Source organism: Pelecanus crispus, chromosome 5 (genome assembly GCF_030463565.1).
Source record: "Pelecanus crispus isolate bPelCri1 chromosome 5, bPelCri1.pri, whole genome shotgun sequence".
Classification (NCBI taxonomy): Eukaryota; Metazoa; Chordata; class Aves; order Pelecaniformes; family Pelecanidae; genus Pelecanus; species Pelecanus crispus.
The window spans coordinates 23,140,073-23,152,671 of NC_134647.1; positions in this window are offsets into that span (position 1 = coordinate 23,140,073).

The window sequence follows — 12,599 nt, forward strand, 5'->3', positions numbered from 1 at the left end:
CACATATGCTATCATGCCACTAGTGAGAAGACAAAGCTGAGCTTTTCAACATGCAGGTGCCACATAACTAAGTCAAGTGAGGCTTGCTTTCACTAGGCCACTCCATAATCCCAAACGGGGGCCTGGGAACTACCAGAAAATCCAACTATTGGTGGTAAAAGGAAGTGAGACAGCAAGAACTCCTGTGCTGGCATCACTGGATTCCTCTGGCTCTATATGTGCATCCATCCCACAGCGGTATCTACTGCACTCTGTCTATGAGCCTCTCCCAGAGTTTCCTTTCCACTCTGCTGTCTTTACTACGTGCTCTATGTCTTGTAAACACATGAAGATTTTCGTATATGGCTTCTAGTCAGGAAGGCTGATCACCTTTGTAATACAGGATATTGATCAGTCACAATGCATCAGCTGAACTCACCCACTGCACAAAAGAAAAGCAACCTAATTCCTCAAATTATAGTGAAAGCTACAGCCTTATCTATTGAAATCAGGTACGTATTAATTTGTTTTCTCAATATATCCCCCAATTTGTACACAGTGCTAACAACTATGTATTCTACAACCTACAAAATTGGTTCCAAGCTGTGGAACACAAACCACCGGTGGTAAATGTCATAGTACACCTAAAAAGACCCACCAAATTCCCTTAACTCAGAGATCATGGAAAAGCCTAGAAGTCTCGCTTTAGGATATATAATCACTAACACCAAAAATTATCAACATACCATACCTTCAGCAAACTTGAATGCTCTTCAACTGTAGGCATGATTTCACCAGCGTAACGTGATCAAGGTGATGGCAGCAGCATGCACTACATCTACTGAGAAAGAAGAAACCTCACTTTTACTCTTCCGATTCTCTCCCCCATTGGGGGGGCAGGGAGTGCGCGAGTGGCTGCATGGTGCTTAGTCGCTGCCTGGGGTTAAACCATGACACCTTCTTATTTGAGCAGCCTATATAAGGTACTGAAATCATTCCACCAAATTGGATATAGCTGGATTTCTTTTGATGTCTGCACAATCAGCTTCAGAGAATAAAAAGTCATATGACATATTGTACTACACTGCTGTCGCTGACACTGGAGCAGATAGAAGGAAAGCTAAAATGAAGTTACTTTAATTGATGATCTGTTATAATATGAAATATTTTCTTCCCTATGCAAAATGAAAGCATACAACAATACAAGGTACAGATTTTCCAGGTATTATGTATTAAGTACCTTTTATAATAATGATTTGCTTTATAGTCCCTTTTCAGAGATTGCTTTTATTGTTTCTATTTTTTCTATAAAATAGTTGTTGTTACAAAGAATTTATTCCACTTTATCACTGAGAAAAGCTGTGTGACATTATTTATTCCATGTAATCTCCATAAAAATATTTTTGGCTTTTCCCTCTTAGTACGCAGCCACACGCTTTTAGAAGTAGCTAGGACTTCTTCTGAGATTTTATAATGTGTATTAAACAAGCTAAAATCCAGATCAAAGGTTGGTCAAGCCGCTGTTAAATCACAACCTAGTAATCTTCCACAAAGTCTCAAGTACTAAATTAACCACATTTACCAGACCATTTGACAATTTTTTTACCCCACAGATTTTCCAGTTAATTAAAAATACTTTTTCTGTTCCCTTTTGCCATGTAGATGCATGTAGATGGAGCAAATCAGATACAGTGACAATAATCAAAAGCAGAAGTGATTGATTGTTCCACCAAAAGCTTCTAAGTAGAAGCCACTATACAGAGTTACCAGAATTACTGAACTATATAAACTACCTAGTTTAGAGAGAGGAAAAAAAAAGCATTTCCCCTCTAATGACGTGACAGTAAAGTACAGCTTGAAAACCAGCACAGATTTTTAACCTTTTTATATGACCATGTCCAGAATCCTAGCTGCAAATGAACAGTTTGGCTTTTTTTTTTTCTTAATCCTGTTTTAGAGAACTAAGACAGCATCAGACAAATACCCTTCAGAGAATACTGATATAGAATCACATAATTGTTCAGGTTGGAAAAGACCTTTAAGACCATCAAGTCCAACTGTTAACCTAGCACTGTCAAGTCTACCACTAAGCCATGTCCCTAAGCACCACATCTACACATCTTTTAAATACCTCCAAGGATGGCGACTCAACCACTTCCCTGAGCAACCTGTTCCAATGCTTGACAGCTGCTTTGGCGAAGAAATTGTTCCTAATATCCAATCGAAACCTCCCCTGGTGCAACTTGAGGCCATTTCCCCTTGTCCTATTGCTAGTCACTTGGGAGAAGGGACCGACACCCACCTCGCTACAAGCTCCTTTCAGGTAGTTGTACAGAGCAGTAAGGTCTCCCCTCAGCCTCCTTTTCTCCAGGCTAAACAACCGCAGTTCCCTCAGCTGCTCCTCATCAGACTTGTGCTCTAGACCCTTCACCATATATTTAAACTTGATTTTAAGATTTCATGTACCGTATTATAGAACATTCATTAAGCAAAGGCTTTTCACTGGTGTATTCTGCCTTGCTTACTGTTCCTCTATCTTCATATGTGGTACCGGGTGTTTTTCACCCGTCTGCCAGAATCACCTGAGTTGTCGTGAGCCGTGCCGCGGGCAGTACAAGAGCCCTGTCACACGGGTCCCAGCAGCGGCCTACCTCATGTCATGTCCACCTCATGTCCCGCCTCGGCGCCGCACCGCCGGGGCTGCCTCCGTGCCGCGCTGCTGCCGGGTCACCCGCGCAAAGCCCGCCTGCTCCCACCTGCGGGTCGCCTGCTCCTTTCCTGCGGGGAGATTTTGACCCAGAAGCGGTTCAGAAGGAGCGGGGGAAGGGGCTGAGCCGCCACCCAGAACTCAAGGCGGCGGGCGGGGAGGGAACGGCCAGCCCCCGCCGCCCCCCACCCGCACGCAGCGGGCTGCCCGCAGCCCTAGGCTCGCTTCCCGCCCCCGCCCGGCGCTCCCTCGGCCACGTTTAGCCCGACGGCAGCGGCATTAAGCGCGTACGCTCTGGGAGGAAGAGGGCACTGCCACGCTCGGCGGGAGGAAGCTCCGGGCCCGGCCCCCCGGAACCGCCGAGCCCCGCCGCGGCCCAGCCTGCCCGCCTCCCCGCGGGAGGGGTCCTGGGCCGAGGCCCCGGCCCGCCCGCCCATCCGTGCGGGCGGCCGCCGCCGGCGTACAGCGGGAGGGCGGCGCCGCCCGGGCCGTGCCGCAGCCCGCCCTCTCCTCACGCCCGGCGGGGAGGCGGCGGCGGCCTCTGAGGGACGGCCCGCGGGGCTCCCTGCGCGCCTGCGGCGGGGCGGGCGCCGAGGCCGGGCGGGCTGCCCTGCGGGGCGGGCGGCGGGCACGGCCCGGCTGCCGGCAGGCCGGAGCCGCGGCCCCGGCTTGGGGCCCCGCCTGTGCGCCGGCGGGGCGCGGGCTGGCAGGCGTCTGCTAGCGCTGGCTTAAGCGAGAGCTACTGAAACGGCAAAGTCCAGCAGCACCCGGCTAGGTTAAATTCGGAAACAAAGGAATCGGTGTCGTCTGCGCAACTTCTGAGACCTCCCTGCGCCCGCACAACACAACCTGCTTACTTTTTCACAAGATCCCTCCGGCATTCAAGCCACGGATGGGTAGTGCTCACTCAAAACAAGCGGGTGGTTCAGCCTCAGCGCCCCATGGGCCTCTGCACTGCTATTTGCTGTGCGTATGCCCCACGACAGCGTTTCCCATGGGCTGAGATGTCAGGAAATCTAAGGAGAAAGTCCAGCCAGTTAGACCTCCCAAAAGAAATAAAAACAATAATAAAAAGTTCCAAGGTCATCTTGATTATTGAGGTCATCTTAATAAAAACAACGTTTATAGAACACATTCTGAGGGGAAAAAAAAGAAGTCTTCCCTGCTTAGAAAAATCACAAAGGGGCTGAAGTTCAGGAAGGGTGAAGTTCCAAAGTTTGGCTTCGCTGTACTGGAATTAACGTTACTTTATTTTACATTATAATCTTTTTATGCTTTGCAAAAAAAAAGAAGTTAAAAATGTATGCGTTCTGGAACACAAATCTAACATGCTGCAGCATGTGTGTTACTTATGTTGTATACATACAGCTCCAGGTCATCTTTCTGGACCTTTTCTCACCACCATTGATAATAACAAAGACACTTAGAATGATGACAGTCTCAGATTGTTCTAAAATTCTATCAAAAATCACAACCAGGACTATTACCATGACCAATTTTGACTAGCTGTTTTGCAGCTGTCTATCAAAGGTTTGGGGTTTTTTTACTTTTTGTCTGTTGTTGATCGTATGTGTACCTCATATATTGGATGCTTATGAATATGAACTCAAACTAATAAAATAGCCCCTATTTTATGTATTATAGTTCTGTAGTGTTTTAGGAAAACAGCACATAACATTTTTAACTGGGTTTCAAACAATTTTTCTAACTGTAAAATTTGTAACTGGAACAGCTCCTGTATCCTTCTGCTAGCAAGTCCAGATCGCCTTAGTTACCATCTACACAGGCATGCAAGTAACAGACTGAGACCCAAAACCTGTCAGGTGGTCTCAAAGGGTGGCACTTAGCCCTTTCAAGAATCTCAGGCCTTGCGCAAACTCACCTAAGAACTCCAAAGCATGGGATCTCCCACTTTAGAGGAAAACTATTCCACGTTCATATGAAGGGGACTTCTGCAAATCATATGGATTTTTCATTTACAAGATGCTGAACTTTTTACTTTTGACTTGTCAAGTACATTTGGATGAAATCAATTAGTAATGCCTGAAAAAAATTAAAAATGCTAGATAAAATTACCTTAAAGTTGGACACACAGGGGAAGAAAACAAGATGTATCAAAGCATGCTGTGCTGAAGCCAGTGTTGATTTACAGAACAGAAGTCCAGTCACTGGCTTCTTTAGGATTTCAGAACTGACAGCGGTCAATTTCTCAATTTTTTTTTTTTTCCAGAAATTAAGAAAGAGAAAATTTGCTTTCCTGCTTTCAACAGACTTCTCAACAGCCAGTCACAGGACTACCATTACCTCCTGTTATGTATGATTACTAACGCAAATACACACTGGTCTGAATTAAAACCCTTCTAAGGAGGTACGTACTTCCACGTAAGCCTTAGTTAATTTTGAAGGTGCTCGCAACTTGATGCATTATCATAAACTTTTATGTCCCTATTTTCAAAAGAAATTGAAATTAACTTTGAATGGCAATACAGACATACGGGATAGGATTATCAGGAACTTGTTTTGCATACAGTTGGTCTAAATTCTCATTTTTGTTCTTTACAACCCCTAACGACCTGTGGCCAGGTGCTGCTGGAGCAACCCTCAGCCCCTTCCAGTGCAATCCCGTGGCCATTTTCCGGGCTCTGGCGCTGAGCCACCCATCAGCGTCCCGCCAGCCGGGAAGGCCAGCGCTAGCCCCGGACACGTTTGGTTGGAAAGCACTCGTGTACCTGCAGACGCAAGGCGGAGGCCTCCGCCGCTCCAGCGACACGGGCGCCTTCCCGCGCTGCGCCCACCCTCGCCCCAGGCGGCCGGCGCCGGGGCCGGAGCGCGGGGCGGCAGCCACCCCGGCAGGCCGGGCGGCGGGAGGGGGCGGAGCGCCTCTGACGAGCTCGAAGAGGCGGGCGCCCCCCTCCCCCAACCGCTTCGGCTCCTTCCGAGCGGCCCCCGCCGCCTCCCTGCCGCCGGGCAGGGGCTCTACCGCGGCCCCCTCACCCTTCCCGGGCCGGGGTGCCGCTTCTCCTGCCTCCGCGCCACCCCCCGCCGCACCGCCCCCGGGGTCGCCCCCTCCCGCCCTTTCCTTCCACTGACGCAGTCTGTGCCGCACCAGCTCTAACATGGCGGCGAGGCGCTGAGCAGCGCGGGGCGACGCGGGCCGTGAGTGGGGTGAGTGCCGGCGCCGCAGCCGGGCGCCGCTGGGCTCCGGCGCGGTCGCCATAGGGCCGAGCGAGGGCCGCGGCCCAGGCCGCGGCGTGGGCGCCGGGGGCTCGGGGGGGTGGAGGTCGCAGCGCCGCGGGGCCTGAGCCTCGGTCACGGACGGGGGTGGGAGCCCCGGCCCGCCGAGGGGACTGACCCGGCCCGGCCGGGCCTGGCCGCCGCTCCGGGGCGGGCGTGGGGCAGTCGCGGCCGCCCGCGCCGGCTCCCCGCGCACACACGCCCCCTCGCAAGGCCCGGAGGCCCCTGTGCGAGGGGCGGGTGGGCCGCGGCCGGGGCGTCCAGCGCTTCGCTGAGGGGGCGCCCGGGGCATCCCAGGCGAGGGTGGCCCCTGAGAGGAAAGGGTCTGCGTGAGACGCTGCGGGCGGGGCTCGAAGGCGGGTGGGAGCCGGAGGGGTGGGTGAGGTGGCGAACGGGGCCTGGCGAAAATTGCGCCAGGTGGTGGGGTCCGCGGGGCCGGGTGTTGCCTCTCCGCAGCCTGACGAGCCGCGGGCCGGGCACGCCGCGGGTCTGCCCGCCCCCCTGCTAGCGCCCTGGTCGGCCTCTCGGGTGCTGCTCGGTGCCTGCTCGGGAGTTTGAATGAGTCCTTCCTCCTCCCCTAGAAGGCGAAGTAACCGGGCTGTCTGCGTGCCACATGTTCTCCTCCCCTCTGCAGGCTTCTCCTAGGGAAGTGGAGCCTACAGGAGCTACCGTGGCTGGCAGGAGGGTCCTCTGCCTCTCTCTTTTTAGGATTTCCTAAGGCACTTCAGAGATTTTTAAGAGTAATGAGTTTCAGGCTCACTTTGTTTGCAGTCACGACCAGACTATAAGTACTGTCTGGATACGTTTGTACTTTGAGTCATTGAGGAGGCTTTGAAGGAGAGAGGCTTAGGAAAAAAATAAATAGTTTATTGAAACTGTAGACAAAATATTGATTGTAGTGCTAAACGTTGCCTTACAATTCAGTCACAGTTAGAAAAGTATCTTCCATAATGATGATAAAGAAGTCACTTTTGCTAGTAGTTGCCTAATGTTTGACTAGTTCAGATCATTATATTTTAGGATATCATCTGAGACCTGTTTTGAGAGGAACATGGGACCATTTCTTTTGCATAAAGTCTGTTTTCTAAGATGTATCTTTTCTTCTGAAAGAACATTTTCATGTTTTTGTTCTATATTGCCTGCAAAAGAGGCTGTTCTTTGGACAGGGATAAATGCTTTTAGTTTTGGTTAGTTTTTTTTTTAATCTTTTTTTCCCCATTTTGTTTCACTATTCCCATTCATTAATGCATTGGGGTCCAGCATGACTCAAATTTTTAGGTGCTACCATGATGAAGATATGATAAAAATATGGAAATTACACATGATTTATGAAGTGTCAGTTTATGTAAACTCGCAGAGCTTGATTTATCAGTTTTTAAAAATTATTTATAAGGATTTTGGAAAGAGTGTAGCTTCCTGTATATGAAGTAGATCTGAAGGGGAACATATAAAGGATACCAACATCAGTAATCCTCTGAGAACACCCTTTGGGACTGTATTTCTTATTAAGACTGCCCATTTTTCCAGTCCTCTTCTGTGAAACAAACATTTTTTAAGTTAGCTAAGCAGTCATCAAGCTGTTATCAAAAGAAGATTTATTTATTTCCCCTTAGGATCTCAGAAAATCTGTGGATTATGAGGGAGTTTGGAGTGAAGAATATGTACTGCAATGGAGGATTTTACTCTGCTGCAGCGTGATGTCTCCACTACCAGTTCAGTCCTCCATGCCATGTGCATTTAGGAGCCATCTTCCATTTGGAAGCAGAGTCAGTTAGTGCCAGGGAGCAAATCTGGCCATCTTCCAATGGAATAAGATTTAGGTAGGAGGCTGGGAAGGGATCTAGAGCTAAAGTAGTAGAGAAGGGAGGAGAACATCAGACTAAGAGATGATAGAACAAACTTTTTTGGTGATGGTTGGCAAATATGGGTCAGCATTAAGAACTATCGCCTACTATTGCATGGTCTTGCCTTTTTCTCCTCTTTGGTGACGGGTAGGAAAGGATCCCACTTCTGAAATTTAGTTTGGGAATCCGAATGGGTAAATGGCTTGGAAATTACACTAGACCCTTTAAAATTACTCTAGACCCTATAAAAGCTTTTTTCCCTTTCATACAGTGCTAAAACTTGCCTTTTCTTAGCATTTTATAGGTTTTAAAATAGAAATTCATGTTTTCAGACCTATGCTAATCCACTTTCTGGTTATGAATAGTAGAATTGAAATGGACACATTTCTTTGCTGCTTCTGGGGGAGCAATGAACACCAACAAAGGCACTTACTTGTGCACAGACCTGGGAGAAAACACCTGTATCTTTTCACAAATCTTAACAGAAAAAAAAAGAACTTTCTGCATAAATTAGAGAATACAAAATCATGACTAGCTCTTGACAACAAAGCTATTTACTTGCTATTGACAAGAGTGTGGTTAGAGATTTTAACATCTTTTTTGTTGTAGGGGTATCTTTCCTAGGAAAATAAAACAAAGGGCGTGACCTAGTAGGAACCTGTATTTCTGTTTAAGGTAGTGTGAGAGAATGTTACTGCTTTCTCAGCTGCATGTTATGGTCTCCCAGCTGAGGTGTTATAACTGGGTGTGTATTCCTTATATACTTTAGTACAAGAAGACTAAATTAATGTTAATAATTGCAAAAAATCATACTGAAAGTGATGTAAATGAACTATGCAGTGCAGTAGCGTTAGGAGTATGTGCTGTGTATTTAGTCAGGACATATCTGAGGATGGTATTTTCTTAAATCTCCTTAAGAGGGTAGCAGGCTCTTGCTTCATGTCCATGGAAGACAATGGTTGATATTATCAGGTATCTCTTAATTTGATTACTTTTTGGGGGGGGGGGGGGGGAAACTACTATGTCAATAGTTCAAAAAAGACTTGTAGCATTATTCTAGAGAAGGAGGCCTGGTCAAAAGTGGTGTCAATCACTTTTTGCCTGCAAAAATGTTGAAAGTCTTTTTTCTGGTTGTTTTTTTCCCTCTAAATGCCGTTAGAAGGGGCAGTCAGGTTGAAAACCTGTAATATGCGATTTCTGATGATGAGCAGAAAGTCTTCCCGCATAAATTTCATAGACCCGTGTAGAATGCAAATGTTTTCTTCTTCTCTTATAAATATGTTAAGTCCACGTGATTGCAAAGACAGCATCCTAAGCCTGAAATGTGTTCAAGTATAGTACCTTATTCCTAAATCTGCTGACAACAAAAATCCTGTGCTGCTGATTAGTAAAATGAAAAAAAAAAATTAATTTCCTTAGTTGTTATCGCTGCTAATTTAGAGTTTTTTGATGGTGAAACACAGAGGAAAAGATGGTGGTGTTTGGGAAAATGCTGAGGAAATGATGAAGATTGAGGGTTGGGCTGGTTGGATTTTTGTCGTTCACACCTTCAGTATCATCCTGACACAGCTGGAAGCTCTGACACAGGAATGGAACTAGGAACAAAATCTCATGTCTCCCATTTCACAATCATAAATTCATTTGCAGTTTAATCCATACTGGAATGAACATACACATTTTTAGTCTATGGCTCCACCATCACTTCAAGCTGATACGTGCTGCTGCCAAATCTTTTCTTGGAGAGAGGAGGAAAGGGTAGTTTTTATGCAGCTAGGTGGCCACCTGTATGAAAGCTAAACACCTGGATGTATGAGCCCTCCATTGTGGTGTGAGCCCACATTTATATTGGCTTCAAGTGACTGGAACCACAGCCTTAGTGAATGTGATATATGTTCAGTATTTACTTTGTGCATTTGCATTTTCTGGACTCAAAGTTTTGTTTAAAAATATATTTCCAAAGACTCCAGATGGCTATCTTCACAATATAAATCAATGTAGTTTTGTCTTCCTGCATTTATAGATGGTCTGAAACAAAATGCTAGGAATGTGGATTTATGCACTTATTTTCACTTCATTTGGACATTGAATGAAGACCAATGCAGAAGATAATTGTAAATTAATGCAAGGAAACAAATACAAAGGCAAGGTCAAGGAGAAATTAAAAATAGGGGAGAGCTGATGATAACAGAGAAAGAAGTGAAGGAATAGGACACCATATATGTTTTTCCTATTGAATACATCTTTGCTCCAAATCTGTTCTGCCCCGTGCAGGGACTGAAACAAATAGGTAGTCCCATGACCTGTTTAGCATAGTTACAAATAAAGGCGGTTTTCCCCCCTCATGTAACTAGGAAATACAACCGTATTGCTGCTTGCCATCAGCTCTTGTGAGATGCAGGACACGTTGATACTTCAGTTGGTGTGCATCTGTGAGTGCTTTCTAGCCCCCTTCAGTCAAAAGGAGGTAGTTTATATTAAACAGTAGTATTACCAGATCCTTGCTAGCACAGGTGATTTTGAAAAAAATTCCCCAAGATGTATTTTTAAGTGTATCAACACATATGAGTGATAATCTCTGGTGGAGAGATGCACGTGAACAGTTTGGGATGGTTATGTTTTTCCATTGGCACAGATAATTTTGAAGGAGAACAGCTGTCTGCAGCCTGGCCAGGAATTGGCCAGTTTTATCCTGCAAATATTTGAACAAAATAATGAGGCTGATGGAGGCGTGAAGGGATCTGAACCCTGACGGACACAGCTGGTGATGCATTGGTTATGGATGCAGCTGTTCTGACAAGACTAAATATTTTTGGTGCATTTGTCACCAAATATGCTCTGAGCTGAACTGTAATTCCACTTTCAGAAATAAACCAAACAGGCCTCTTTTGTTAGATACACTGACATGGTTTTTTGGTTTTGGCCATTTGATTTGGGGGGGGGGGGGGCGGCATAGTCTCTACTTAAGACTTATTAAGAGGCTCCTCAGACACGAGGTGGTTGAGAATGATGAATGGCTTGAACATTTCAGGATAGTACTTGGGTTGTTATATTGTCCTTTCTTACGGACTTCTGGAAAGAAGTAGTGAGCTGACTTCTTAAAATTACCCTTCTTCATAGCACATTTTTGTGTCTGTGTATAGTGAGCATCTTTTGGATTGACTTTAAAATCATATTCCCTTCACTAGTAAAATTCCATCAAGTTCACAATTAAAAAATGCGAAGTATTGTGGATTAAGAGTAGCCACATTCTGATTGAAAATAAAGTTGAAGAGATAAATACCCAAGTCATGTAAGCACTATTGTTACCAGACACATAGTACTATTGAGCTTTACTCGTAATTTTCTGACTTTATTCTTGGTATTTTCGAATTGTTTTTCTTTGTTGGTTCTGTATTTAACATTCATACCTGTCGTGGTTTAGCCCCAGCCAGCAACTAAGCACCACGCAGCCACTCACTCACTCCCCCTACCCCGGTGGGATGGGGGAGAGAATCAGAAGAGTAGGAGCGAGAAAAACTCCTGGGTTGAGATAAGAACAGTTTAATAATTGAAATAAAGTAAAATAGTAGTATTAATAATAACAATAATAGTAATAATAATATACAAAGGAAGTGATGCACAATGCAATTGCTCACCACCCACTGACTGATACCCAGACAGTTCCCAAGCAGCGATCGCTGCCCCCTGGCCAACCCCCCCCCCCCCCAGTTCATATACTGAGCATGATGTCATATGGTATGGAATAGCCCTTTGGTCAGTTTGGATCAACTGTTCTGGCTGTGCCCCCTCCCAGTTTCTGGTGCACCTGGCAGAGCATGGGAAGCTGAAAAGTCCTTGACTAGCATAAGCAGTACTTAGCAACAACTAAAATACCAGTGTGTTACCAGCATTCTTCTCCTACTAAATCCAAAGCACAGCACTATGCCTGCTACTAGGAAGAAAATTAACTCTATCCCAGCCGAAACCAGGACAATACCCCATGTACTTGCTTTTAATACAGACAGGTTTTAAATGATCAGTATGTACAAGATTGTGTTTGATATTAAATACTACATTAATAGAAATTAATAGTTTATTCTGTAGTTCTCCCTGTGACACTTCAGGATAAGGTCTGTCTGAAGTAATAACTGTGCAAAGGATACTTAAGTATGTTGGAGGGGAAACGCTCACTTGACTTGTAGGTAGGATAAACGTCACTGATACTTTAGCCTGGTTTAGTAGGCAACATCAGCTCAAGAATTAGGTATGTTTACTTGGCCTGGTGTTTGTTGAGTCAGGGTGTTCATACTGACCAGTTGACATAACTGTCATTTCGAACCAAGTGCAGCCAGTATTTGGGGGATATTGTTGGAGGATTTAGGGAGAGTGCAGGGGACATTGGAGGTAACATTTAGAACACAGACTAAACTTCATTTGTTCCACTGTTCATGAGGTAATGTAGAGGCAGAAAAACATCAAATTGAGTAAAAGTTGGCGAGAATAGGGGTTCAGGTAGAATTCTTTATTTCTTACTTCTCTCTTCCACCCTGTTCTCTACAAAACAGAGTTAAAAATTGACGTAGGTATATTGACTTTTATTTTACAATTTAGCTTTAGTCATTATCAATGTTTGAAATAAAACTTGTGTCACATATTAAGATAATTTGTGTTTATTTTGGCTAAAATACTGGATATAAATGTTAAGGCATACATCTAAATTTCTCAAGCAAATTGCCTGTAAAGCAGCAGTTAAATCCCTCCTCACTCAAGCGCTACAGCTAAATGTTTAAGGTTTGGGTACAATTGATCAGCTGTGGTACTACTGGTCCTTAGATGTCTCAGTTCCGTTAAAACTG